Source organism: Rhinatrema bivittatum, chromosome 5 (assembly GCF_901001135.1).
Source record: "Rhinatrema bivittatum chromosome 5, aRhiBiv1.1, whole genome shotgun sequence".
NCBI classification, from domain to species: domain Eukaryota; kingdom Metazoa; phylum Chordata; class Amphibia; order Gymnophiona; family Rhinatrematidae; genus Rhinatrema; species Rhinatrema bivittatum.
In genome coordinates this window covers 303,007,216-303,031,232 of record NC_042619.1, presented here as the reverse complement: position 1 = coordinate 303,031,232, position 24,017 = coordinate 303,007,216, and the positions used below count along the sequence as shown (strand labels likewise).

Below are 24,017 nucleotides of genomic sequence, written 5' to 3'. Positions count from 1 at the left end.
AACCCTTCATACAGGGTCACTCTCTCTTGCATACACACCCACACAAGCTCCCTTTGTCTCTCACACATACATCCTCACACAGGCTACCTATGTCTCTTTTCATGTACCTTCATGCAGGCTCTCTCTCACACATACACAGGCTAGCACCCTCACCTACACACAAGCTCCCAATCTCTCACACACATACACACTCCTTCACAATCTCCTCATATAGGCTCCCTCTCTCTGGCACCCACACATTAAAGCATCCCCCCACCCCTCACCTCCCATTTTCTCTCTCACCCCCTCCTGCTCACCCCCCTGCTCTCTCTCACACCCTCCCCTCCCCTCTCTCTCACCCATCTCCCAGACCCCTCTCCCTGCTCTCTCACCCTGCCCTCCCCTCTCTCACACCCCTCTCCCTGCTCTCTCACCCCCTCCCCTCTCTCACACACACACATTCACTCTCACCGGGACCTTCATCTTCGCCACGAGCGGAACACGCTCCATTTGCAGCACACGGGGGCCTTCATTTTCATGGTGAACTGCACACATCCCATGGCACAGAGGGCCTTCATTGTCACTGTGAACAGTGTGCCGAGGCCTTCATCTTCGCGCGCTCTGCGGCATGCTAGGGTCTCCTCTGACATTTTCTGCGCAGAATTGCCAAATTCTGAGAAGAAAATGGCAATTGTGCGCAGGGGGGGAATTCTGTGCAAATTCTGCACTCCACAGTAGCGCAGAATTCCCCCAGGACTAGGTCACAGCAAGTGATCCAAGCTTCAAACTCTACAGCCCTAGCTTCCAGAGGCCGCACACCCCTTGCAGTACAAGAGGATCGGAAGCGCGCACCTAACGATACATGCACCTCAGACTTCGTGCTATACCTTATCTGTTTACTAGGCCTTATGTTTTTATTTGGTTTTATATGTTTTGATTTTACTTGATAATTGTATTTGGTAGGAATAAACTGGTACAGATTTTATACAGAAGGAATTGAATTCAAAACAAGAGTCAATAAGGTGGGTAACTAGGAAGATATAGGTAGATTAATTGTAGTGTTTGAGGGTCATTGCCAGACAAATATAAAATAAATCTTTAGTTTAGCCTTATATCAGTGCTCTCTTAGAACTGTTAATTACACATCAACAAAATTATGATGTAGAAAGTAGTCCAGCAATGAGAGAGAGACTCTCCACTCTTTCCAGTAGGTGCAAAGAGCTCCAAACCCTCAGAGAAAAGTCCTATTTCTGGAGGCTACAGGGGCAGACCTGGGGCAACTAAGGGAGACAGAGAGGTATATAGAGGATTCCTTCAGGGACATAGTAGAGAAGTCCCACCTCCAATCCCTTAGCCCCCCTGTGCTGCCTTGGAGGAGAAAGGTCACCTGGAAGGAGAATGTCAGCTTGATGAGGCAGGAAGCAATCCTGTAACTAGGACCTGCCCTCAAGGTGATATAGTATTCTCTCACACTGAGGATAGGTCTCCTGGAGCACGTACCCAGGAGGGAAGGGATAGGACGGCCATTATACTTGGTGATTCAATTATTAGGAAGGTTGATAGCTGGGTGGATGGTGAACGTGGGGATTGCTTGTTATCATGCCTACCTGGTGTGAAGGTGGCAGACCTCACTCATCACATGGATAGGATTTTAAATAGTGCTGGGGAGAAGCCGACGGTCTAAAGCCCTCTTTATCTATGTATCTACCCTTACCAAGCACACATCCCCCCCCCCATTCCCGACAGCGAAGCCAGCAGTAAATGTGAAGAATTGGCGCGCTATTTTCATAATAAAATTGCAAATAATTTCCTCAGATTTCCCCCCATACCCCATTCGCTCCCTGTCACCACAGGTACTTTCTCAACATCGGCCCCCTTCAATGACCTTGACCTTGTCTCATCCACGGAAATCGCATCAATCCTTAAAAAGATGAAACCTGCAACACACCCCTCAGATACCATCCCAACTAAAGCCCTCCTCACCATACCTGACACCATCTCTAAACCCATTGCTGATATCATCAATTGCTCCCTCTCCTCAGGCTTCGTCCCCGACTCGCTCAAGCATGCCGTGGTCAAACCATTGCTCAAAAAACCTTCACTAGACCCCAAGGACCCTGCCAACTTTCGTCCGATCTCCAATCTCCCATTCATCTCAAAAGTCATGGAAAAGGCTGTCAACTCGCAACTAACAGACTTCCTTGAAACCAACAATCTACTCCACTCCTCCCAATTCGGCTTCTGCAAACATCTTAATACTGAGACCCTCCTTCTTTCATTATCAGACCACCTACTCAGGGGAATGGACCAAGGCCACAGCTACATCCTTGCTCTGCTGGACATTTCGGCAGCATTCGATACAATAAATCACAACCACCTCCTTTCCCGCCTAACCGACATTGGCCTCTCCGGCACGGCCCTCAAGTGGTTCTCATCCTATCTCAACAATAGGCAATTCACTGTGAAGACAGGCAATGCTGAGTCCACCTACTACGCTCTCTCCCAGGGAGTCCCTCAGGGCTCCTCCCTTTACCCTCTTTAATATTTACCTCACCCCTCTTTGCAAACTCCTATCAGAACTTGGCCTCAAATTCTTTCTCTACGCAGATGACGTGCAAATCATCCTACCCATTCAAGGCTCTCTATCCAATGCCCTTGAACGCTGGGAAAACTGTCTTGCCGCCATCAATACCTTACTTACCAATCTCCACCTGGCTCCAAACACTTCCAAAACTGAACTGCTCCTTATCTCCCAACATCTCCTTACTAATCCCTCACTCACAAATGACCCCACCTACAAGATTCTTCACGCACAGCATTACGCAAGGAACCTTGGGGTTCAGATTGATCAGCAACTGAACCTCAAAAAACACATCAATGCTATACTCAAAGAGGGATTCTATAAACTAAATGTCTTAAAAAATCTAAAACCACTACTTCATGCCAGAGACTTCCGTACTGTTATCCAGGCTACACTCGCGTCCAAAATAGATTACTGCAATTCCCTCTTTCTTGGTTTACTCTACTCCTCCATAAAACCCCTCCAAATGCTGCAGAATGCAGTAGCCAGAACCCTCTCCAACACACGTAAATATGACCACATCTCCCCGATCCTTAAGGACCTGCACTGGCTCCCTATCCCTTCCCGCATCCTCTATAAAATCCTGATCATTATCCATAAAGCCATATATACCCACAACTCTAACTGGCTCGTCGACCCTCTCCGCCTCACGTGCCCGAATCGGCCCACAAGGACCATACACAAAGGGCCCCTCCATGTGCCCTCCTTAAAGAAAGCGCACCTCATATCCACGAGGGACCGGGCCCTCTCCATTGCTGGCCCCATGCACTGGAATTCACTTCCGACCCATCTCAGGCTAGAACCTTGTATTATAAAATTCAGATCCCAATTAAAGACTTGGCTTTTTCAACAAGCCTTCCCCCAAAGCCCTTAATTTCCCCTTTGAATTGTAATGTTACATTGCTTTGAATTGACACTATTTGGTCCTAGGTTCCAGCGGCAGCACGGAAGCGGCAGAGTAGCTTAGACCGGACGAATCCAATCCATGCTAACTCAACGAGCTAGCAAACAAGCGTAGGCTAAATACCCGGATGGCGTGACGTCACTCGAGGGGGACGCCCCTGAAGTTCCCACCATGACGTGGATAAAGACGTGGGTGGCGTGCGCGCGCGCACCCTAGGAGGCCCTTAAGAGAAACATGGCGTGAGGCTTTGCCATAGCCACGCCGGAGAATGCGGCTTGGAGACGTGGCGGTAGCCATCTTCCCAAGGCTAGTGGGGAAAGCAGAGAAAAAGGTGAGGCACAAGGGTCGAAGCCGTCTGAGACCGACGGACGCAATAATTAGGAACCTGCTTGGGTGTGTGTGGTGTGTGGGTGTGAGTGAATGGGAGCCTGCTTGGGTGTGTGTGGGTGTGTGTGTGATTGGGAATCTGCCTGGGTGTGTGTGTGTGTGTGTGATTAGAAACCTGCTTGGATGTGTATGTGTGTGTGTGAGTGAATGGGAGCCTGCTTGGGTGTGTGTGAGTGAATGGGAACCTGCCAGTTTGTATATGTGTGAATGGGAATGTATCTGGTATGTGTATGTGTGATTGGGAATCTGCCTGGATGTGTGTGTGTGAATGGGAACCTGCCTGGGTGTGTGTGTGTGAATGGGAACCTGCCTGGATATGTGTGTGTATGTGTGCGTGTGTGTGAGAATAGGAACCTGACTGGGGGGGGGGGGGGGGGGGGCTATGTGTGCGTGAACAGGAATCTGACTGGGGATGTGTGTGTGTGTGTGTGTATGACAGAGAGGAGAAAATTTGTGTATTTCTTTCTCCCCTGCTGCTATACCTACTTTCCACTATTCCTTGACAAGCTCAGGGTCACTGAAAATCAAAAGTTCCCAGGTATGAAAATAATGAGTGGAATGGAACAAGTAAACATTAATCAGTTGTTTAAGCTTTCAAAAGTACAAAGACTAGGGGATACCCAATGAAGTTACTAGGTAACATATTTAAAAATAATAAGAGAAAATAATTTTTTACTCAGTGCATAATTAAGCTCTGGAATTTGTTGCCAGAGGATGTGGTGAAAGCTATTAGTGTAGCTGCATTTAAAAAAAGGTTTGGACAAGTTCCTGGAGGAAACGTCCATTAACCACTATTAAGGTAGAGTTGCAGAAATCCACTGATTATTCTTGGGATAAGCAGCTTGGAATCGTATCTACCCCTTGGGATCCTGCCACATACTTGTGACCTGGATTGACCACTGTTGGAAACAGGATTCTGGCATGTCTTATGTTCTTATGAGGTGCAGTATTTCGGCTAGCAGGTTTTTTTGGCCTGGATTGGCCACTGTTGGAAACAGGATGCTGGGCTTGATGGACCCTTGGTCTGACCCAGTATGGCATTTTCTTATGTTCTTATGTTCTTAGTTTCTCTGTAGGGATTTGTAGCAGTCTGAGGTGTTTGCTCAGTAGGTGGTGTATTAGTGCTCTAGGGCCTGGTGTAATGTTTGCCTTGCTGCCTTTTCATAGATAAAGTTGCTGCTGTTTGAGTCCGGAGAGTTACTGCTGTTATAGTATAGTATGGCAAGGTTCTAGGTGGTTTTTTATTATATTTTTATAGGGAGTTTGTTACTTTACAAAGTGCTTGGCAGTGGAGGGTTTGTTTTGCTGTTACTGAGGTGACACCAGAATCTGAATATATAATTTTTTGCTTGTTGGGTTATAATATGAACAATCCTAGTTCTGCTCTGTACCCATTACAAATCTTAAGTTCTTATGATCCTTATGATTATTGCTGTTTTATGATATACTCTGTTTTTTGAAAGAGCATTCATAAATAAATACATTGATATATCTTTTATTACGTGATTGGATCTGATGTTTCTATTAAGTGTTGTTTACTTTTTATATGATATTATTGTGTATTTATAAACTGCAATAAATATACAATAAATTAATACAGATCAATAAACTATTTTTAATGTTGGTAAGTGTTTGAAACAATTGAATGAAAATATTTTAAAGCATCACTCATGATGCATGACGGCTGTTGCACACTACTTAGATATCTGTTGTCAGATGCACTCCAAGGCATTATTTATCGATAAGAGTACAACTAGAAAGGATCAAACCTATATGCCTTCTGCTCACCCATGTTAATCTTGGGGCCCCCAAAAAATTCAGTTCTGTCTACGCCACTGCTGCAGCCCCATATCCAGAGATGAGGGAACAGGACAGCCCTGCAAGGAGGTTCAGAGGAAATTACCTACGGCCTTCTATCACAAGGACAACTCCAGGGATTGTGGCATTGGGCAATGGGCAATGGGCAGCCAAGGCTAATAGCAGAATTAGAAAAGGCTACAGCTATTAGCATAACAATGAAATCAGTAGTGACAAGATGGGGGATTGGGTAAACTGGCACATATGGGATGTCACTGCACCAACACCATACAACTAAGAGCATATCATGCAATCTTCTCATCTCTACCGGAGAAGGCTCACGAGGGAAAATGGCTGGCACGGCTGGGCTGAGGCAGGAGCAGGCAAGAGGTAAGCTCACATAACTGCTCTTTGGGACGTGCTATTCTTGTCTTTCTATGTGCAGCTTCCATCACCTAGCCCACTATTTCCATGCTGAGGTTTTTACTTGTATTTCTGGTCTTCCTATTGCTATCTCTAAGAAGAGCAACGACTACAAATCCCTCCATGTAACGGGGTAAACTCAGGCCTGGATCAACCCTGTCAGGTGAATCTGCAGCCAGCTGGCAAACCTACCACCTTCACCAAGAGGCCATTGCAGACCTTGCCATCTTCTGCTTGTTTTTTATTACCAAGTTTTGCAATAATCCCCACAGTCACAAAGGTTAGTGAGCTGATGTTTGGGTTTTAACCCTGGCCCCTTCACGCAGCTCATCCTGCCTAGAAGCTTGATGCAGTCGTACCAGTGCTGTTTAGGGTTGTAACTGCCTGACTGTGCAAGTTACTCAGTGCTGCCCTGGAAGCACAATGCAGTCACATCATTGCCATTTTAGGCTGATCCGCCACTTCATGCAGATTATCCCAGGGCTTCTTTACCATCTTCTCGTCTCCACTGATCCTCTGTGGTTATCCCATTAACTCTGTGTTACTTTGAGCAACTTTACTTTACCGCCCTGTTCCTCTGAGCCAATTGAAAACAATAAAACACATTAAGTGCTGACGTCCATGGAGCTGAATACCTTGCTTAGGAAGGCGATTGTCTTCACAAGGTGTTGCCCTTATGATAAGAGGGTGAGAAGTGCCGCATAAATAATCAGGAAGAAGCTCCAGGCCACTGAGGAAAACTGGTGGCAGTGCTGGGTTTTTCAGGTCTATCCCTAAACCATCTAGGAATGTAAACCCTGTTTATCAATGCAAAAAAAAGAATTCCCAGGAGGCTTAGAGACAGGACTTAGGGTGTCTCTTAGGGCATGGAGTTATTCAGCGCCTCTTGTTTCCTGTTTTAATAGAAGGATACTGATTTAGTCCATTGGAAAATTGAAAGGGATATTGCTAAAATATAGTTCATGGAAGATCATGATTATCAATAGCTTTTGGTGACATTAGATATCTCTAAGCATTCTAGGATTTTTTTTTTCTGATTAAAAAAGAAGCAAGACACAGTAAGAGAATTAAAGATCCAGAGAGAATTTGTTTTATTCAATTTGCATACAAACGACAATGGGGTAAAACTGTACATTTAATGAGCAGCTGCCCCACCTAGTGGTGTGTAGCACTATACTGTGCTGATATTTCAGGCAGTCAACTCCTTCGATCATTGGAAGGTGAAATGCTCCTTTAAGAGTCTTCCAGTTCTGGAGAGCCTGCCAGTGCAAGAAAGAAACAACAATAGCATTAATAGTAAACCTGATAATGCACAAGTGCGAGAGGAATAAGTCCCTCAGCCTGGGGATAGCATCAGTGAAGAAGGACTTTAATTTTCATTCCCTAGTGAGGATGACTTGGTCTTCATTAATTCTAATTTTAGCTATTCGATAGAAGCAAAAAAAAAAAAAAGATTTGCTAAATAATTATAATAAAAAAATATATATATTTTTAGATTGTTTTATCATTTTTTTTAATAAGAAAGGGAGGGTTCTTGATGTTTTGGAGAAACCACTTATTGGGGGAGAAAAGGTAAGAACAGTGGTACAATAAGGACCTGGTGAGCAGAGCAGCTTCCCCGGGTGCAGTCTAGAGGGGGCAGGGAGCAGGAAAGCTCCAGCCCCCTCCTTGCCCCTGCCCTGCCCCTCACCTCGACATTTTTAAAGCAGGAGGAGGGTAAGAGGGGGCCTGCGAGCACTGTGCTGGTTCAGACATTGCCATTGAACCCAGGACTGGCCCCAGCATCTCCTCTTATTCTCAGGAGAGGGGAGGGGAGAATAAAGGTCTGCGGGGGAGGGGCGGAGGTGTTTTTCAGGGTCCCAGGTACAAAAATGTCTCATTATCACACTGGGTAAGAGGGTAATTGCTCATTTAGTGGCATGCGAGCTGATAAGTTGTTTTTTGCTGACATGAACACCTGGCTATTAAAAATCGGCTGGAGACCACAACTCATTTATGAATGGGAATTGCCTACTGGTAAGTAACAGCATTGGATTATGATTCAAGAGAAGCCCTGGGACAAGAACTTAAAACCCACCTCTTCATTGACTCTCTGTGAGGCTTTGGGACATTTTCAGGTGCCTCTGGGACCTAGCTGAAACCAATTTGACTTACTCTGGCTTTCCAGGTCAACACCTTGAATTATTTTGTCATTTCATTTCAGACGGGTCTCCAGACAGATTTCAGCCTGTAATGACTTATTTTTATTTCTATTTCTTATCTACAATGCCTTATCAGTATCAAAGGGGTTGCCCAAAGCAGCTTTCAATGAATCGATAAAATAGAGCTCATGAAGCAAAACACAAAAATAATGCAATAATTACAATTTTAAAAAACTGCTAATACCCCTAAGATTTTTCCTTAGAACATTTTTTTATTTGGATCCAAGGCCTCTTAGCACTACCCCCAGTCAAGTGTTGCACTACACAGGCCAAGGTGCACAGAAAACAGAAAGCAAAAAGCTCATCACAGACTTGAAGTGGGTAGCCTAGAGTGTAAATCCACCAAACGACCCAGTCCTCAACCATCTGATTGTTTTCTCCCCTTACTTTGGACTTCCAGTTCAATCAAAACAGGCCTCTGTTGGGTTTATGCTGCCATGAGCCTTCGTTTGCAACTACCCAGAGGGTTTCTCTCCCCCAGTGTTATGGCCTCTCCATCTCCCAACGCTGCATAGCCATTGCAGCAACAGTCACAGGGACCACAACTCCTTCCAGAACCCGGCTAATGAGGACCCCCTAAGCTCAGCCACTAAGCGTTGATGCTGCATGATGGCTGGGACCCCTCATATGCAGCCCTGGGGAACAGAAGACCATACCTGGAAATCAAACACAGGTTACTCCGCGCAGCACCTGACCCTGGCCTCATTAATTTATGGTAATATCCAGTTGTGAGTCTGGTGACAGCACACCCCTAGTGCCTTGTCTTTACACTGTATGTCCGTCTAGAATTGACTCTGGCTGCAGCACATGAAACAAGAACCTGGCCACCTGGCTTCAGATCATAAGGGAAAGGTGATTCAGACCAGTTTTGCTTTAATTTTTTCCAATTGAAAACTTCCAAAATGCTCTGGAACTGATGTTGAAAACCCAGGACTAACTCAACTACTAACTGGAATGGTGTGATCACATTAACTGGATTTCTTTGCCCATCTAGATATGTTGCAGGCCCTGAGTTGGGATAGGGCAGAGGGGGGTGGAACCCAGACCGAATCTCTGGGTCCAGCTGGAAGGGGCACAGATCCTACAGGAAAGAAACCTGAACTGAACTTCTGTGGCCAGCGGGTGCATACCCTGAGGAGAGGAACCTGGATTGGATTTCTTTTGCCTTCCTAGAGTGGGCCAAGTCACTGGGGAGAGGGAAGGGAGAAGCCTGGACTGGACGTCTGTGCTCTGCTGAAATGAATCCTGGGTACAACCCCCTAGAGAGAGGCGAATCTGAAACATCCTTCTATGGCCACCATCTGGGCCACCACCTTTGGCGCAACCTCTGACCTCGGAGAGCAACAGCCCATCTGCTTGGCCTGAAGGCAGACACAGGGAGCACACCAAGAAGTTAATAACCCTCCTGACTTGGTGCAGCCGCTCCCTCCTCTGACATCATTCCTGCTATAGAGCCTCTTCCTGCCAGCTCAGTCCAAGGGTTTCCATGGCAACCGATGGTAGAATGGCCTGCTCTCCAAGCCCCTATCATGTTACACATTAACATGGAAGAGCAGAGAGACTGTATCTCACACGCACGCACGCATCTTCAGATGCAGCCTCATTCTTTCCCCTCCCTCGCACATTTTCCACTGGTTTTGGAGCTGTGCTGGCAGCTTCCAGCATTTTTATTCATAAGGCATTTTAATGGCACCCTAAAGCAGGGCACTTTACAATCATTTAGCTTGGGTTTACTGTCGGGTTATCCCCAGCAGTCGCATGTAGCCTGCTCGCCCTCTGATTTTTGCTCCTCCTGCCTATCAGGCCGATACAGTACAGTGCGCTCTGGCGGAGCGCACTGTTAACCCGCGATTGGACACGCGTTTTCGACACGCTAGCTTTACCCCTTATTCAGTAAGGGGCAATAGCACGTCGAAAACGCGCGTCCAACCCCCCTGAACCTAATAGCGCCCGCAACATGCAAATGCATGTTGATGGTCCTATTAGGTATTCCCGCGCGATTCAGTAAGTAAAATGTGCAGCCAAGCCGTACATTTTACTTTAAGAAATTAGCGCCTACCCAAAGGTAGGCGTTAATTTCTGCCGGCGCTGGGGAAGTGCACAGAAAAGCAGTAAAAACTGCTTTTCTGTGCACCCTCCGACTTAATATCATGGCGGTATTAAGTCGGAGGCCCCAAAAGTTAAAAAAAGTAAAAAATTAAAAAAAATTTTTAAATGGGCCTGCGGCTCGCAGGTTGAAAACCTGATGCTCAATTTTGTCAGCGTCTGGTTTACGAACCCATGGCTGTCAGCGGGCTCGAGAACCGACGCCGGCGAAATTGAGCGTCGGCTGTCAAACCCGCTGACAGCCGTCGCTCCTGTCCAAAAAGAGGTGCTAGGGACGCGCTAGTGTGCCTAGCGACTCTTTTTGCAGCGGACCCTATTTTAAATAAATTACTTTACTGTATCGCGCGCACAGGAGAGTGTCCTGCGATTTTTACTGTATCGGCCCGTGTGTGCGGGAAGTTTTGCTTGGGCTCTGCGGGAGATCCTGCTGATGACGGATATGCCGGAGCAGGGTCCTCACGGGGCCGGAGAACACAGGCATAGAAGGACCGAAATGCCAGGAGGTCCGGCAAAAATTCTGGAGGCTTTTAGGCAGGGCTGGCTCTAGACTAACTGGTGGCTTGTGAGAACACTGAAATTGACGCCACCCGTTGTCCCCCCCCCTCCCCCCCAGCAATAAAAAGATTCAAGATAAATATCTGAGACAGAAAATAAAACAGGATGAAATAAAAACATGGAAAATAAAAAAATGACTTCTTTTTCAACACCACATTCAAGTATAAGTCCCAAATACGGAAGCAGTTCCAGCTCTATTCCTGCGGCTGGTGCATGTTCACAGAAACCTTGCACGGGGTTTCCTTTTGAAAAAGGGATTGACGTGCCAAAGATATTTTGTACTTGTGGGACTGCAAGCCCCACCCAGGGTTTTAAAATTGCCTTAAAAAGTTGTTAAAAGAAGGAAATGAACACAGTACTGCTAATAACAGAAATTAAAATAAATTATTATATTTATAAATTATTTATTGTTGTAAACCATTACGATGGAATCCGAGTGACGGTATATAAAACTCAATAAATAAATAAATACATAAAACAAGAGGGTACAGAAAAGGACAATTACCAGGTTCTGTTACTGTTCTGTATTGTTCCGGGTCAGGTAATCTTTCTGGCCCAGTGACAAGATACAACATTTTGCTCCTATGTCCTTTGCGCCCCTCCCTCAGCCTCCTCTTGCCACCACTCTCCTTTCTTCTTGTGCCTCCCAAGCCCCTCTCTCTTCCTCACCATGCCACCCACCCCCAGCAGTATCTCCCCAGTGCTCACTCATCAGTAACAGCAGCTTCCTCCCCCTTCACCTGCCTGTCCTCAGCAGTAAGAGTTCTCTTCCTCCCCTTGTCCCCATCCTCCTCTCTTTCCTTGTGCCTCCCACCCCTTCTCTCTCCCTGTGTTCCCCAACGCCCCCTCTCCTACCCATAAGAACAGATAACATAAGAACATAAGACACTGCCATGCTGGGTCAGACCAAGGGTCCATCAAGCCCAGCATCCTGTTTCCAACAGTGGCCAATCCAGGCTACAAGTACCTGGCAAGTACCCAAACATTAAATAAATTTCAAGCTACTATTGCTTATTAAATAATATCAGTATATGGACTTTTCCTTTAGGAACTTATCCAAACCTTTTTTAAACCCAGTTACACTAACTATTGTAACCAAAACCACTGGCAATGAATTCCAGAGCTTAACTATGCACTGAGTGAAAAAGAATTTTCGATTTCTTTTAAATGAGCTACTTACTAACTTCATGGAGTGCCCCTGGTCCTTCTATTATCTGAGAGAGTAAATAACAGATTTACATTAACTTGTTCAAGTCCTTTCATGATTTTGTAGTCCTCTATCATATATCTCTTCAGCAGTCTCTTCTCCAAACTGAACAGCCCTAATTTCTTTAGCCTTTCCTCATAGGGAAGCCATTCCATGCCCCTTATCATTTTGGTCACCCTTCTCTGTACTTTCTCCAGTGCAACTATATCTTTTTTGAGATGTGATGACCAGAATTGTACACAGTATTCAAGATGTGGACTCACCATGGAGCGATACAGAGGATTTATGACATCCATCATTTTATTTGCCATTCCCTTCCTAATAATTCCCAACATTCTGTTTTCTTTTTTGACTGCCGCAGCACACTGAACCGACGATTTCAATGTATTATTCACTATGACGTCTAGATCTCTTTCCTGGGTGAATAACTCCAAAGATAGAACCTAACATTGTGTAACTACAGCATGGGTTATTTTTCCCTATATGCATGACTTTGCACGTCCACATTAAATTTCATCTGCCATTTGGAAGCCCAATCTTCCAGTTTTGCAAGTTCCTCCTGCAATTTATCACAATCCACTTGAGATTTAACTACTCTGCATAATTTTGTGTCGTCCACAAATTTGATCACCTCACTCATCGTACCCCTTTCCATCTCATTTATAAATATATTAAAAACACTGGTCCAAGTACAGATCCCTGAGGCACTCCACTGGTTTACCTTTTTCCACTGTGAAAACAGACCATTTAATGCTGTTTCCTGTCTTTTAACTGTTACGCTCGCTGCCCGCGGCAGCCCCGCGGTGCGGCCCTCTCACCTCTCTGCACAAGCTTCAGGCTCCAGCTCCTCGTCGCTGGCGGCAGTGAGCCTCCGGTCTCAACTTCAGAATCCTGCCAGCACCTCTGGCCCTGCTCCGCTTCCCGGGACCTCCAGCCAGGATGCTTCCACTCCTTGGGTCTCTCTGTGGGCGCAGCCGGCAGCGCTGCGCCACTCCCTAGGCACACGCGCGCACATCAGTGAATGATTTAAAGTGCCCATGGCGGGAACCTGGCCGCGGACCCAGATGCTGACATCAGATCCTTCAGCACATAAATACTCAGGCTGCGCTCCTTAGGGTCACCTTTGCAACAGGTCTCCTTGGTCTCCTGTCCCTGGTTTCCGAGTGCTCTTTGCTGCAAGTATTTGTTTGTTCGTGTTCCTGATTCCTGTTCCACTGTTCATCACGTCTTGTGTTTGATTGACTTCCTGGATTTGACCACTGCTTCGCCTGACTTCGCCTACCTGTCTTCTCCAAGCCTGACCTCTGCTACGCCTGACCACGCCTGCCTTCTCCAAGCCTGATCTTTGCTACGTCTGACCACACCTGCTTCTCTGTGCCCTGACCATTGCTGTGTCTGACCACGCTTGTCTTCTCTGTGTCTTGAACTTTGCTACGTACGACTTCGCCTCAGACTCTCTTGAGTCCAGAGTTCCACGTTGCTTGCTACACCTTCCAAGTGCCACCTGCTTCTACTCAAGTTTGACAGTGATGCCTTTGTCCCTATCCTCTGGACATGGACTATTAAGGCTTCGGCCTTCCTGTGCTCAGGCACCTTCAGTATCCTCCTGTTCCCTGGTGCTTGGGTTTCTGTTCCGAGATAGGATCACGCCACCTACTGGCTGCTGTCTCTGGCTGAACCAGCTACTACTGATACCCAACCTCGAAGCCCGCCTAAGTCCTGCTAGCCCCGGCACCCGAAAGCTCAACCCTAGGGGAACGTGGGCTGGTATAGGTGAAGCTCCAGTAGCCTCCAGCTTCAGCCCATTCCACCTGCTGTCAGTGGGGACCTGTAGGCCCTTGCCTACGGGTTGTGTCGACCCCACCTCAGCCCAAGAATCCACCTCCTACGCAACAGGTTGCAAAGGCCATGGATTTGGTGGAGCCGTGTACCCTCCAGGCCATCCCAGGCCTGGCTTCAAAGGTGCAAGAACAGCAGTAGTTCCTTGAGGCATTGGCCTCATCCATGGATCGTCTTTCGTCTACAGCCACCCCCGTCGGCACCACGTGCTTTACTGGCACTTCCAGTGCCTCCACGTTTCAATGGTGACTCCAAGCTCTGCAGCAGGTTCATAAACCAGTGCTATATGCAATTTGCTCTGCAGCCCTCTGTCTTCCAGGACGACCTGACTAAGATCACGTTTATCTTGACTCGCCTCGAAGGGAAGGCCCTGGCCTGGGCTTACCCCCTGTGGGAATGCTCGGATTCCTTGCTAAGAGAACTGTTTCGATTTGTGGCTGTATTCAAACGGACCTTTGATGATCCAGGGCGGCATGCTGTAGCAAGCACCAGTTTATTACATCGTCGTCAAGGACAACAAAGTCTTTTTGATAATACAATAGAGTTTCGGACTTTGGCTACTGAGCTTGCTTGGCAGGAGGACTGCCTTCGAACTATCTACTTGGATGGTCTCTCCTCGCAGTTAAAAGATGAGCTGGCTGCTGGGGAGCTCCCCTTCTCCTTGGAGGACCTTATAGATTTGACAGGCCATATTGACCACCGTCACCGGGAGAGTTGGATGCCCAAGAGGCCTGTGCAGGTTCGTTCCCACTCACCACCCATTACTAACCCCACATCTAGTGATAGCAGAATGGTCAAGGCGAAAGAACCCATGCAATTGGGTCGAGGGCGGCTGACACCAGAAAAGCGCCTCCGGCGAAGACAGTCCGACTTGGTCTGTATTGTGAAGCCCCAGGCCACCATCTACAAAATTGTTACATCCGTCTGGGAAACTCCAGAGCCCAAGTTCCGTAGGGGTCTTGAACTTGGGTGCAACTTCTTCGGCCCCCCAACTCTCAGTTCCAGTCACACTAATTTTGGACTCTTGGTCCTTTCTGTGCCTCGTTCTGGTAGATTCCAGAGCAGAAGGTAATTTTATCCTCAAAGATCTTGTACAACTCCTGTGTATAAAAACCCCGTTCGTTTAACCCTTCCTTATGCATCGCCTTTATCTATGGAGAGCCACTTCCAGGTCGTATCACTTTGACCACCGAATCTGTCCAGTTATGTACAGGGGCCTTACACCTTGAGGAACTCGAGTTACTGGTGTTGGATAAGTCGATCCATCCCATTGTGCTTGGACTTCCTTGGTTACAGAAACACTCCCCCCAGTTCAATTGGTCCTCGCTACAACTGGTAGAGTGGGGTCCAGCCTGTCACCAATCTTGTCTGCAGAAGGTGACTCCATCTTCAACGATTCCCTTGGTTACCACCTCTTCTGGTATACCGCCTCCATATGCCACTTATGAGGATGTATTTTATAAGCAAAAGGCCGATCTCCTCCTGCCTCTCCATTGGTTTGATTGTCCAAATGACCTCCTTCCTGGAACTACGCCTCCTCATGGATGTACCTATCCTTTGTTGTTACCTGAGACGAAGGCTATGACCGAATACATTCGGGAGAATCTGGCAAAAGGGTTTATCTGTCCATCCACGTCACCCGCCAGAGCTGGGTTTTTCTTTGTGACCAAGAAAAACGGATCACTCAGACCATGCATCGATTTCCGCGGTCTAAATGCTATCACCTGTAAGGATAAGTACCCCTTGCTGTTGATTTCTGAACTATTTGATCATCTCCAAGGTGCTACCATCTTCACGAAACTGGATTTACGAGGGGCGTATAACTTGGTGAGAATCCGCCCTGATGACATTTGGAAAACCGCCTTTAATACTAGAGACGGCCACTATGAATACTTGGTGATGCCTTTTGGCCTTTCCAACGCACCAGCTGTATTCCAGCGGATTATGAATACAATTTTCAGAGATTTGCTATATATATTAAAGTCATGATCCTTCTGGATGATATCCTCATATTTTCAAAGGACCTCAACACCCACCGGACCAACGTGCGAATGGTGTTACAATGCCTACGAGAAAACCACTTGTTTGCAAAACTGGACAAGTGTTTGTTCGAGAAGTCCAGTTTACCATTCCTTGGTTACATAATCTCTCCTCAAGGCTTCTCCATGGATCCAGACAAATTGAAGGCAATCCGGGATTGGCCACAACCAGTGGGACTTAAAGCGCTCCAGCGCTTCTTGGGATTCCTTAATTATTATTGCCACTTTATCCCACATTACTCCACACTGGCTGCTCCTTTGATGGTCCTGACCCGGAAAGGCCAAAATACACGGAATTGGCCACCCGAGGCTGTTACCGACCTGCGGATAAGAATCTCCGGGCAGACGCCTTATCCCGGTCTTTTGAACCTGAGGACATCCCTGAAGAGCCAACTCACATCATCAACCCAGCCTGTATTTCCTTGTCTGCTACCCATCCGGTCCCTCCTGGAAAAACTGTGGTGCCCCGACGACTCCGGGAAAGAGTTCTTCGCTGGGCACATGACTCCAAATTTGACAGCCACCCAGGACGTATGTGAACCGTGACACTGCTCCAGAGGTTTTTCTGGTGGCTTACTCTGGTCTCCGACGCTAAGGCATATGTCGATTTCTGTAATGTGTGCGCACAACAAAAACCCCCGATCAGACGACCTTGGGGACTTTTACAACCACTTCCAGCACCCGAAGAACCGTGGACTGACTTTTCTATGGATTTCATCGTAAATCTGCCTCCTTCTAAGGGAAATACCGTGATATGGGTCAACATAGACCGTTTTTCTAAAATGGCCCATTTTGTACCTCTTCCGGGCCTACCATCTGCACTAGAGCTAGCACGTCTCTTTTTTCATCACATTTTTAGACTGCATGGCCTACCAGTGGATATTGTTTCCGATTGAGGTCCTCAATTCATCACCAGATGCTTCCTTTGCCGAAAATTAGGTATTAATATCAGTCTAACGACCGCCTATCACCCCCAGACCAACAGACAAACTGAACGAATGAATCGCACTTTGAAGGCGTTCTTGCGGGCCTATATCAATGACCAACAAGACAACTGGTCGGACCTCTTATCCTGGGCAGAGTTTTCCCACAACTCTCATTTCGCCACAGCTACTGGAACATTGCCATTTTCTATAGTCTATGGGAAACAACCTTGACCACCTTTACCCATACCTCTCTCAGTGCCGTCACCTGTGGCACAAGCTACTGCGGATACCCTTAAGACATTTTGGGAGCAGACGAACCTTTGCCTGTGCAAGACCGCTTCCTAGGCCAAAAAGACTGCTGACAGTCATCGCCGCACAGCTCATGAATTCCTTCCTGGCCAGAAAGCCTGGTTGAGTACCAAATAACATTAGACTCCGAATTCCTTCACAGAGATTCGCTCCGAGATTCATTGGACCATTCTTGATTACTCAACGCATCAGACCGGTGACTTACCAGCTCCAGTTGCCTCCTTCCTTGGGTATACATAATACCTTCCACGTTTCTTACTTAAGCCGGTAGTGTTGTTCTGGCATACTCGGAAGGTCCCTGAGCCACCTGCATTGGTGGCAGAGACTGATACCATGTATAAGGTTCACAAAGTTCTGGACATCCGCTGCAGAGGCTGCTCCGAGATTCATTGGACCATTCCTGATTACTCGACGCATCAGACCGGTGACTTACCAGCTCCAGTTGCCTCCTTCCTTGGGTATACATAATACTTTCCACGTTTCCTTACTTAAGCCGGTAGTGTTGTTCTGGCCTACTCGGAATGTCCCTGAGCCACCAACATTGGTGGCAGAGACTGATACCACGTATAAGGTCCACAAAGTTCTGGACATCCGCCGCAGAGTACCTCCTTTCTTGGGAGGGTTATGGACCCGAGGAGAATTTTTGGGAGCCTGCTAGTAACATCTTGGACAAGACCCTGCTCTCGAGCTTCCATCGTGCCTAGCCTGGCAAACCCCAACCTCCAGGATGGGGATGTAAAGGGGGGCACTGTTACACTCGCCACCCGCAGCAGCCCCACGGTGCGGCCCTCTCACCTCTCTGCACAAGCTTCAGGCTCCAGCTCCTCATCGCTGGCAGCAGTGGGCCGCCGGTCTTGACCTTGGACTCCCGCCAGCACCTCCGGCCCTGCTCCGCTTCCTAGGACCTCCAGCTAGGATGCCTCCACTCCTTTGGCCTCTCCATGGGCCTTGCAGAGAGACGCCGCCGGCAGCGCTGCACCCTTCCATAGGCGCGCGCGCGCGCATCAGTGAATGATTTAAAGGGCCTGTGGCAGGAACCTGGCTGCGGACCCGGATACTGACTTCAGATCCTTCAGCACATAAATACTCAGGCCGCGCTCCTTAGGGTCACCTTTGCAACAGGTCTCCTTGGTCTCCTGTCCCTGGTTTCCGAGTGCTCGTTGCTGCAAGTACTTGTTTGTTCGTGTTCCTGATTCTCCAAGTTCCCTGTTCTTGGTTCCTGTTCCACTGTTCGTCTCTTCTTGTGTTTGATTAACTTCCTGGATTTGACCACTGCTTCGCCTAATTTTGCCTACCTATTTTCTCCAAGCCTGACCTCTGCTACACCTGACCACGCTTGCTTCTCCAAGCCTGACCTTTGCTACATCTGAACACACCTGCCCTCTCCGAGCCTTGACCATTGCTACGTCTACCACGCCTGCCTTCTCCATGCCCTGACCATTGCTACATCTGACCACGCTTGTCTTCTCTGTGCCTTGACCATTGCTACATCTGACCAGGCCTGCCCTCTCCAAGCCTTGACCATTGCTACATCTACCACGCCTGCCTTCTCCATGCCCTGACCATTGCTACATCTGACCATGCTTGTCTTCTCTGTGCCTTGAACTTTGCTACATACGACTTCGCCTCAGACTCTCTTGAGTCCAGAGTTCCACGTTGCTTGCTACACCTTCCAAGTGCCGCCCGCTTCTACTCAAGTTTGACAGTGATGCCTCTGTCCCTATCCTCTGGACATGGACTATTAAGGCTTCGGCCTTTCTATGCTCAGGCACCTTCAGTATCCTCCTGTTCCCTGGTGCTTGGGTTTCCGTTCCGCATCCTGTCTCACGCCACCTGTTGCTGCTGTCTCTGGGCTGAACCAGCTACTACTGATACCCAACCTCGAGGCCCGCCTAAGTCTTGCCGGCCCCGGCACCCGAAGGCTCAATCCTAGGGGAACGTGGGCTGGTATAGGTGAAGCTCCAGTGGCCTCCAGCTTCAGCCCACTCCGCCTGCTGACGGTGGGGACCCGTATGCCCAGCCTATGGGTTGCGTCAACCCCACCTCAGCCCAAGGATCCACCTCCTACGCAAGATTAACCAGCTTGCAATCTGCAAAAGGACATCGCCTCCTATCCCATAACTTTTTAGTTTTCTTAGAAGCCTCTCATGTGGGACTTTGTTGAACGCCTTCTGATAATCCACATACACCACATCTTTTGTCCACATGTTTATTAACCCCTTCAAAAAAAATGAGGGAGATTTGTGAGGCAAGACCTCCCTTGGGTAAATCCATACTGGCTGTGTTCCATTAAACCATGTCCATCTAACTGTTTTGTGATTTTATTCTTTATAACAGTTTCCACAATTTTTCCTGGCACTGAAGTCAGGATTTACTTACTATCCCCCTTCCAGTCATTAATTCAAATGTGATCATATTATGATCACTATTGCCATGTGGCCCCACCACCATTACCTCTCTCACCAAATCCTGCGCTCCACTGCTCCCTCTCTCATCAGTTCCTGAACCAATTGCTCCATGAAGCAGTCATTTATTACATCCAAGAACTTTATCTCTCTAGCATGCCCTGATGTTACATTTAGCCAGTTAATATTGGGATAATTGAAATCTCCCATTATTACTGCACTACCAATTTGGTTAGATTCCATAATTTCTCTTAGCGTTTCACTGTCCGTCTCACCATCTTGGCCAGGTTGTTGCGGCGCCTGGCCGCGGCAAACCTCAGCCAGCTCCCCTTACCGGCTCTGTTCGCCCTGCGCGGCATGGCCTCCTCTGTAGCAGGCCGATTGCGGCCTGCCGCATGGCTGTGACGGCATCCTCCTCTCTGCCTGCATCGGGGCTCTCCCTAGGCGCACGCGCGCAGGAAGCTCCGCCTTTTAAAGGGGCCGCGGCAGGAAAACTAAGCCTGGCCCCGGAAGACGATGTTACATAGAATGGGTATTTAAACCCCACAGCTGCACACAGGGATTGCCTTTGCAACGGGTCTTCTCTGCGGAGTACTTAGTTGCTGTTCCTGCGTTCCTGTCTTGATCCTGCCTTGTTCCAGCTCCTGCCTTGTTCCAGCTCCAATTCCTGCCTTGCTCCAGTTGCTGCCAGCCTGCCCGTGCCTCCGCTCCTGCTTCCAGCCTCATCCCAGCTCCTAAATCCAGTCCTGGGCTTGATCTCCAGGTTTGACTTCGGCTTATCTTCTCGTCTCCACTTGTCTGCTGCCCGCCTTGACTCCTGGCCAGGCCCGGAATAGCCTGGAGGCCGGACAATGGGGCGAGTGGTGATGACCACCGAGGGATTGGAACTCGTCTCCGGGAGGTGGTGTTGGTGAGGACAACCTGACAGGACCTTCACCTATATCAGCCCTCGTTCCCAGCAGGTTGAGCCCTTGGGTGCCGGGGCTGGCAGGACTTAGGTGCGGGTGCCTCAGTGAAGCAGGTGAAGTAAATGATGGAGACAGGGTTCAGCAATCCAGGTCTGGTCAGGCAGCAAAGAAGCGGAAATGGCCGCTTCTTATACACCTTCTTTACACCAAACAAACATATAACACTTGATAACAGATGTAGTGTCATGACCGTCGGCTGCGGAAGGCCGACCCAACTCATGTCATGTTTTGCCCTGCTCTCCTCTCTGGGTGAACTCGCGGCTGTGGCTAGCCACTACCGCCGTGTACCTCTTGGCTCTCAAGACTCCTTGTGGCGGCTGGGACGCCGTCGACCTCCACGCTGACTCTGGGCCTTCCTAGGTGCGCACGCGCCACCGGATCTCTCTCTTTAAAGGCACTATGGCGGGAACCTCAGGGGCGTTCCCGACTGATGACATCACAAGCTTGGGATTTATAAGCACCTCCCTTGGCGTATGCTAATCGACTTGGCAATGAGTTCCTTCGCCTCACTGGTGCTTTCCTGTCTCTCCGGACCCGTGGTTCCTGCCTTGGATCTCCACCTGCTATCTGGACTCTGGCTCGGGTACCCGCTCCTCAGGGGCCTGCTTGTGCTTCCTTCGGGAGACCTGGTCTCCAGGCTTTCTCGCTCCTTGGGGTAGCTCCTGCACTCCTCACCAGAGGTCCTGCCTGCTCGCTTCTCCGCTCCTCGGGGTTGCCTCAAGCACGGCCTATCAGAGATCCCATCTCTATGCTTCCCTGCTCCTTGGGGCAGCCTCTACGTCACTTTATTGGAATCTTGATTCTACACTTCCCCGCTCCTCGGGGCAGTCTCAACGCCTTTACACCAGTGGCTTGCTCTACGCTTCCCCGCTCCTCAGGGCAACTCCTACGTCACTGCACTAGAGACTCTGTGGCTGCGCTGTCCCGCCCCTCGGGACAGTCTGCATCTCTCCTCCAGAAGATCCTGTCTTCGCGCTCCCTGCTCCTCGGGGCCTGCCCAGTGCTCCGCGGTCTTGGAGGTTCCAGCTCTGGTACTTTGAATCTTCAGTCCTGCCTAAGTACTGTGACTCCTCTGAACTGTGTCTCTTCGCCCCGCTCCTCAGGACGCCTCACAGTATATTTCAGTGCAGGTACCTGCGATCACGTGGCAGTGACGCAGGACGTTCTCACTCTACTGAACTACAGTTGTGTCCCCTGCTGCAGCTGACCTTGCCTCCCGACGGTGCGGACCTGTGGGGCTCCACCCCTCAGGTAGCATCAACCTCCACCTTGGGCCAAGAGTCCACAAAACCCACGAATCCTAACATGTAGTAGGTAAGTTTCCTGGGTTTTCCCTCTGTATTAAGAAAGAGCCCCCTGTACGAGTCTATGTGGTCAGAATCCTTGGGACGGAGCCACTCCAGGAGAGAGGAGGTGCCAGCATGGCCATTTGGCTAGGGCCTACAATGTTCAAGGGGCCTACTTTTGTTGGGCAAAATTTTAAAAAAAGCTAAATATATCTATTTCTAATTTCTAATTGAAGAATTTGCTAACAAAAAAGCTCGTAAAGCCTTCTTAAATAAATAAATAAATATTATTTGGGAAATTTAGAAAATGATTTCTCTTATTGAGTATCACATCAGAGCCTTACATAGGGGCCTACTTTTCTTAGCTGGCACGGGCCTAATTCCTGCTCTCCCCGGCCCTGGACGGAGCTCTGCTGGGTCAGTGTGCGGAACAGAATGAGCGCTTGTGTGGAATGTTGTGGGGGAAATATGAAAGGTGAAAGGTGAAAGGTGCCTAGAAAGTATGAAGGGGGACCAGATGGAGGATGTCAGGTAGAGGAGAAGGGCACAGATAGGAGTGACTTGTCTGATGAGCGGAGTGCATGAGGAGGGGTGCCAGAGAGAGATAAAAGAGGAGAGGCAGTGAGGTGCTGCAGAGTGAAGGCATTTGTAGGTGAGAAAGAGGAGCTAGAACTGTATATGGGAATGGATAGGGAGCCAATGTAATTTCAGAAGAGGGGTTATGAGAATGCAGCGACTTTGGCAAAAGATAAGTTGCGCAGCTGAATTTAGGTCAGATTGCAGTGGAGAGAGATGACTCGCCGGGAGACCTGTGAGGAGCAGGCTGCAATAATCTAAGCAGAGGAGACGACAGCGTGGATAAGGGTTCTGGTAGTGTGTTCAGAAAGGAAGGGACGGATTTTGGTGATGTTATAGAGAAAGTAAGGGGCCATTTTAGCAGAGTTTTGGATATGCGAATGGCCCCTATGCCACAAAGTGTTTAGGATTTTATATGTCCAAAGAGGTAAGGTAAGGTGGAGATTTTCTCCTTATAGGAAATCTGAACGGGCTGGGAAAATCTGTAAAGGGTGCACAGGAAATTAAAGGGCAAAAGGTTGCATTGGAACTAGAGAGAATGTTTGCAAGTCATCTCTTGGTCAGGGGGTGTCACAGACCCTTCTTGACTGACAGTGGGGTTACAGCACCTATGGGCTGGGTCAGTTTGAAAAGTGATAAAAGCCTTGACCCTACCGAGTCTGGGGCTGCTCCCGATTGGACGGACTGACAAAGCCTTGGAGTTGTGATCCTCTGTCAGGGTTACAGAAGGAAGCAGTAGGAATGGGGCAGAGATTTTCTCTTAAAAATTTCAGGAAGCCTGAAGGAAGAACTAAAGTGAAGCAAATCCTGGTTTTGAAAATCGGAAGAAACCCATGCTTAAGTGTAATGAGAACCTGCTTGGACCAAAAGGCAAGCTGTGCCAGCAGGGACTTGCTCCGTGGATTGCGTTCTGCCACATCCTCGAGCTGTGACAAACCTAAACAAATCAATGCCACTACTATCAATCAATCAGGAGCTGCTGCTCGATCGCTGGGATGTGAAGATATTGAAAACTTAGATGCCTACTTGTGAATGACAGCTAGCTCACGTCATCACGTTAGTAAGTCATCCAGACAGGAGTTCTCTATCAGGTCGCAATCTAGCACATCAATCTTCCATCACGCTGGCGTTATCACGTCACCAAGTTCGTATACGGTCATTGGTCATAACTTACTCTTTCAGCTGCACATATAAAGGGTCAGTTTAGAAGACATAATTACTCTTCCGGTGATGGAGTGAGAGTCACTCCGCCAAGAGTCGTACACCTCAAGTTCACCAGAGGCTTGCATTGAACGGAGTTCATCTAGATTCCCAGCAAGTTGGCAGCTCTACAATGTTTCACACCCCTGAGGAAAGACTAACAGTCTGAAACACGGATCGACTGTGTCGGGACCTTTGTTGGAAATTGGACAGCGTATACCAACAACAAAAAGGGAAGTCTTAACTTTACTCCATAATAGCTTAAAAGCAGAGCATTTTCAGCTCTTTAAATTTAGCACTGTTATGGTTTTATAAACAAGTTCTACGTT

The 24,017-nt window shown here is 48.3% G+C and overlaps 1 long non-coding RNA gene across 2 annotated transcripts in view; it reads right to left on the bottom strand.

Annotated features, from left to right (window-relative positions):
* Positions 1-7,198: 7,198 nt before the first annotated feature.
* Positions 7,199-24,017, bottom strand: part of LOC115092854 — an 80,451-nt gene continuing 63,632 nt past the window's right edge. For both annotated transcript variants that reach the window (XR_003857099.1, XR_003857098.1), the window contains exon 4: positions 7,199-7,330. This is a non-coding gene — a long non-coding RNA (uncharacterized LOC115092854). The remainder of the gene's footprint in view (positions 7,331-24,017) is intronic.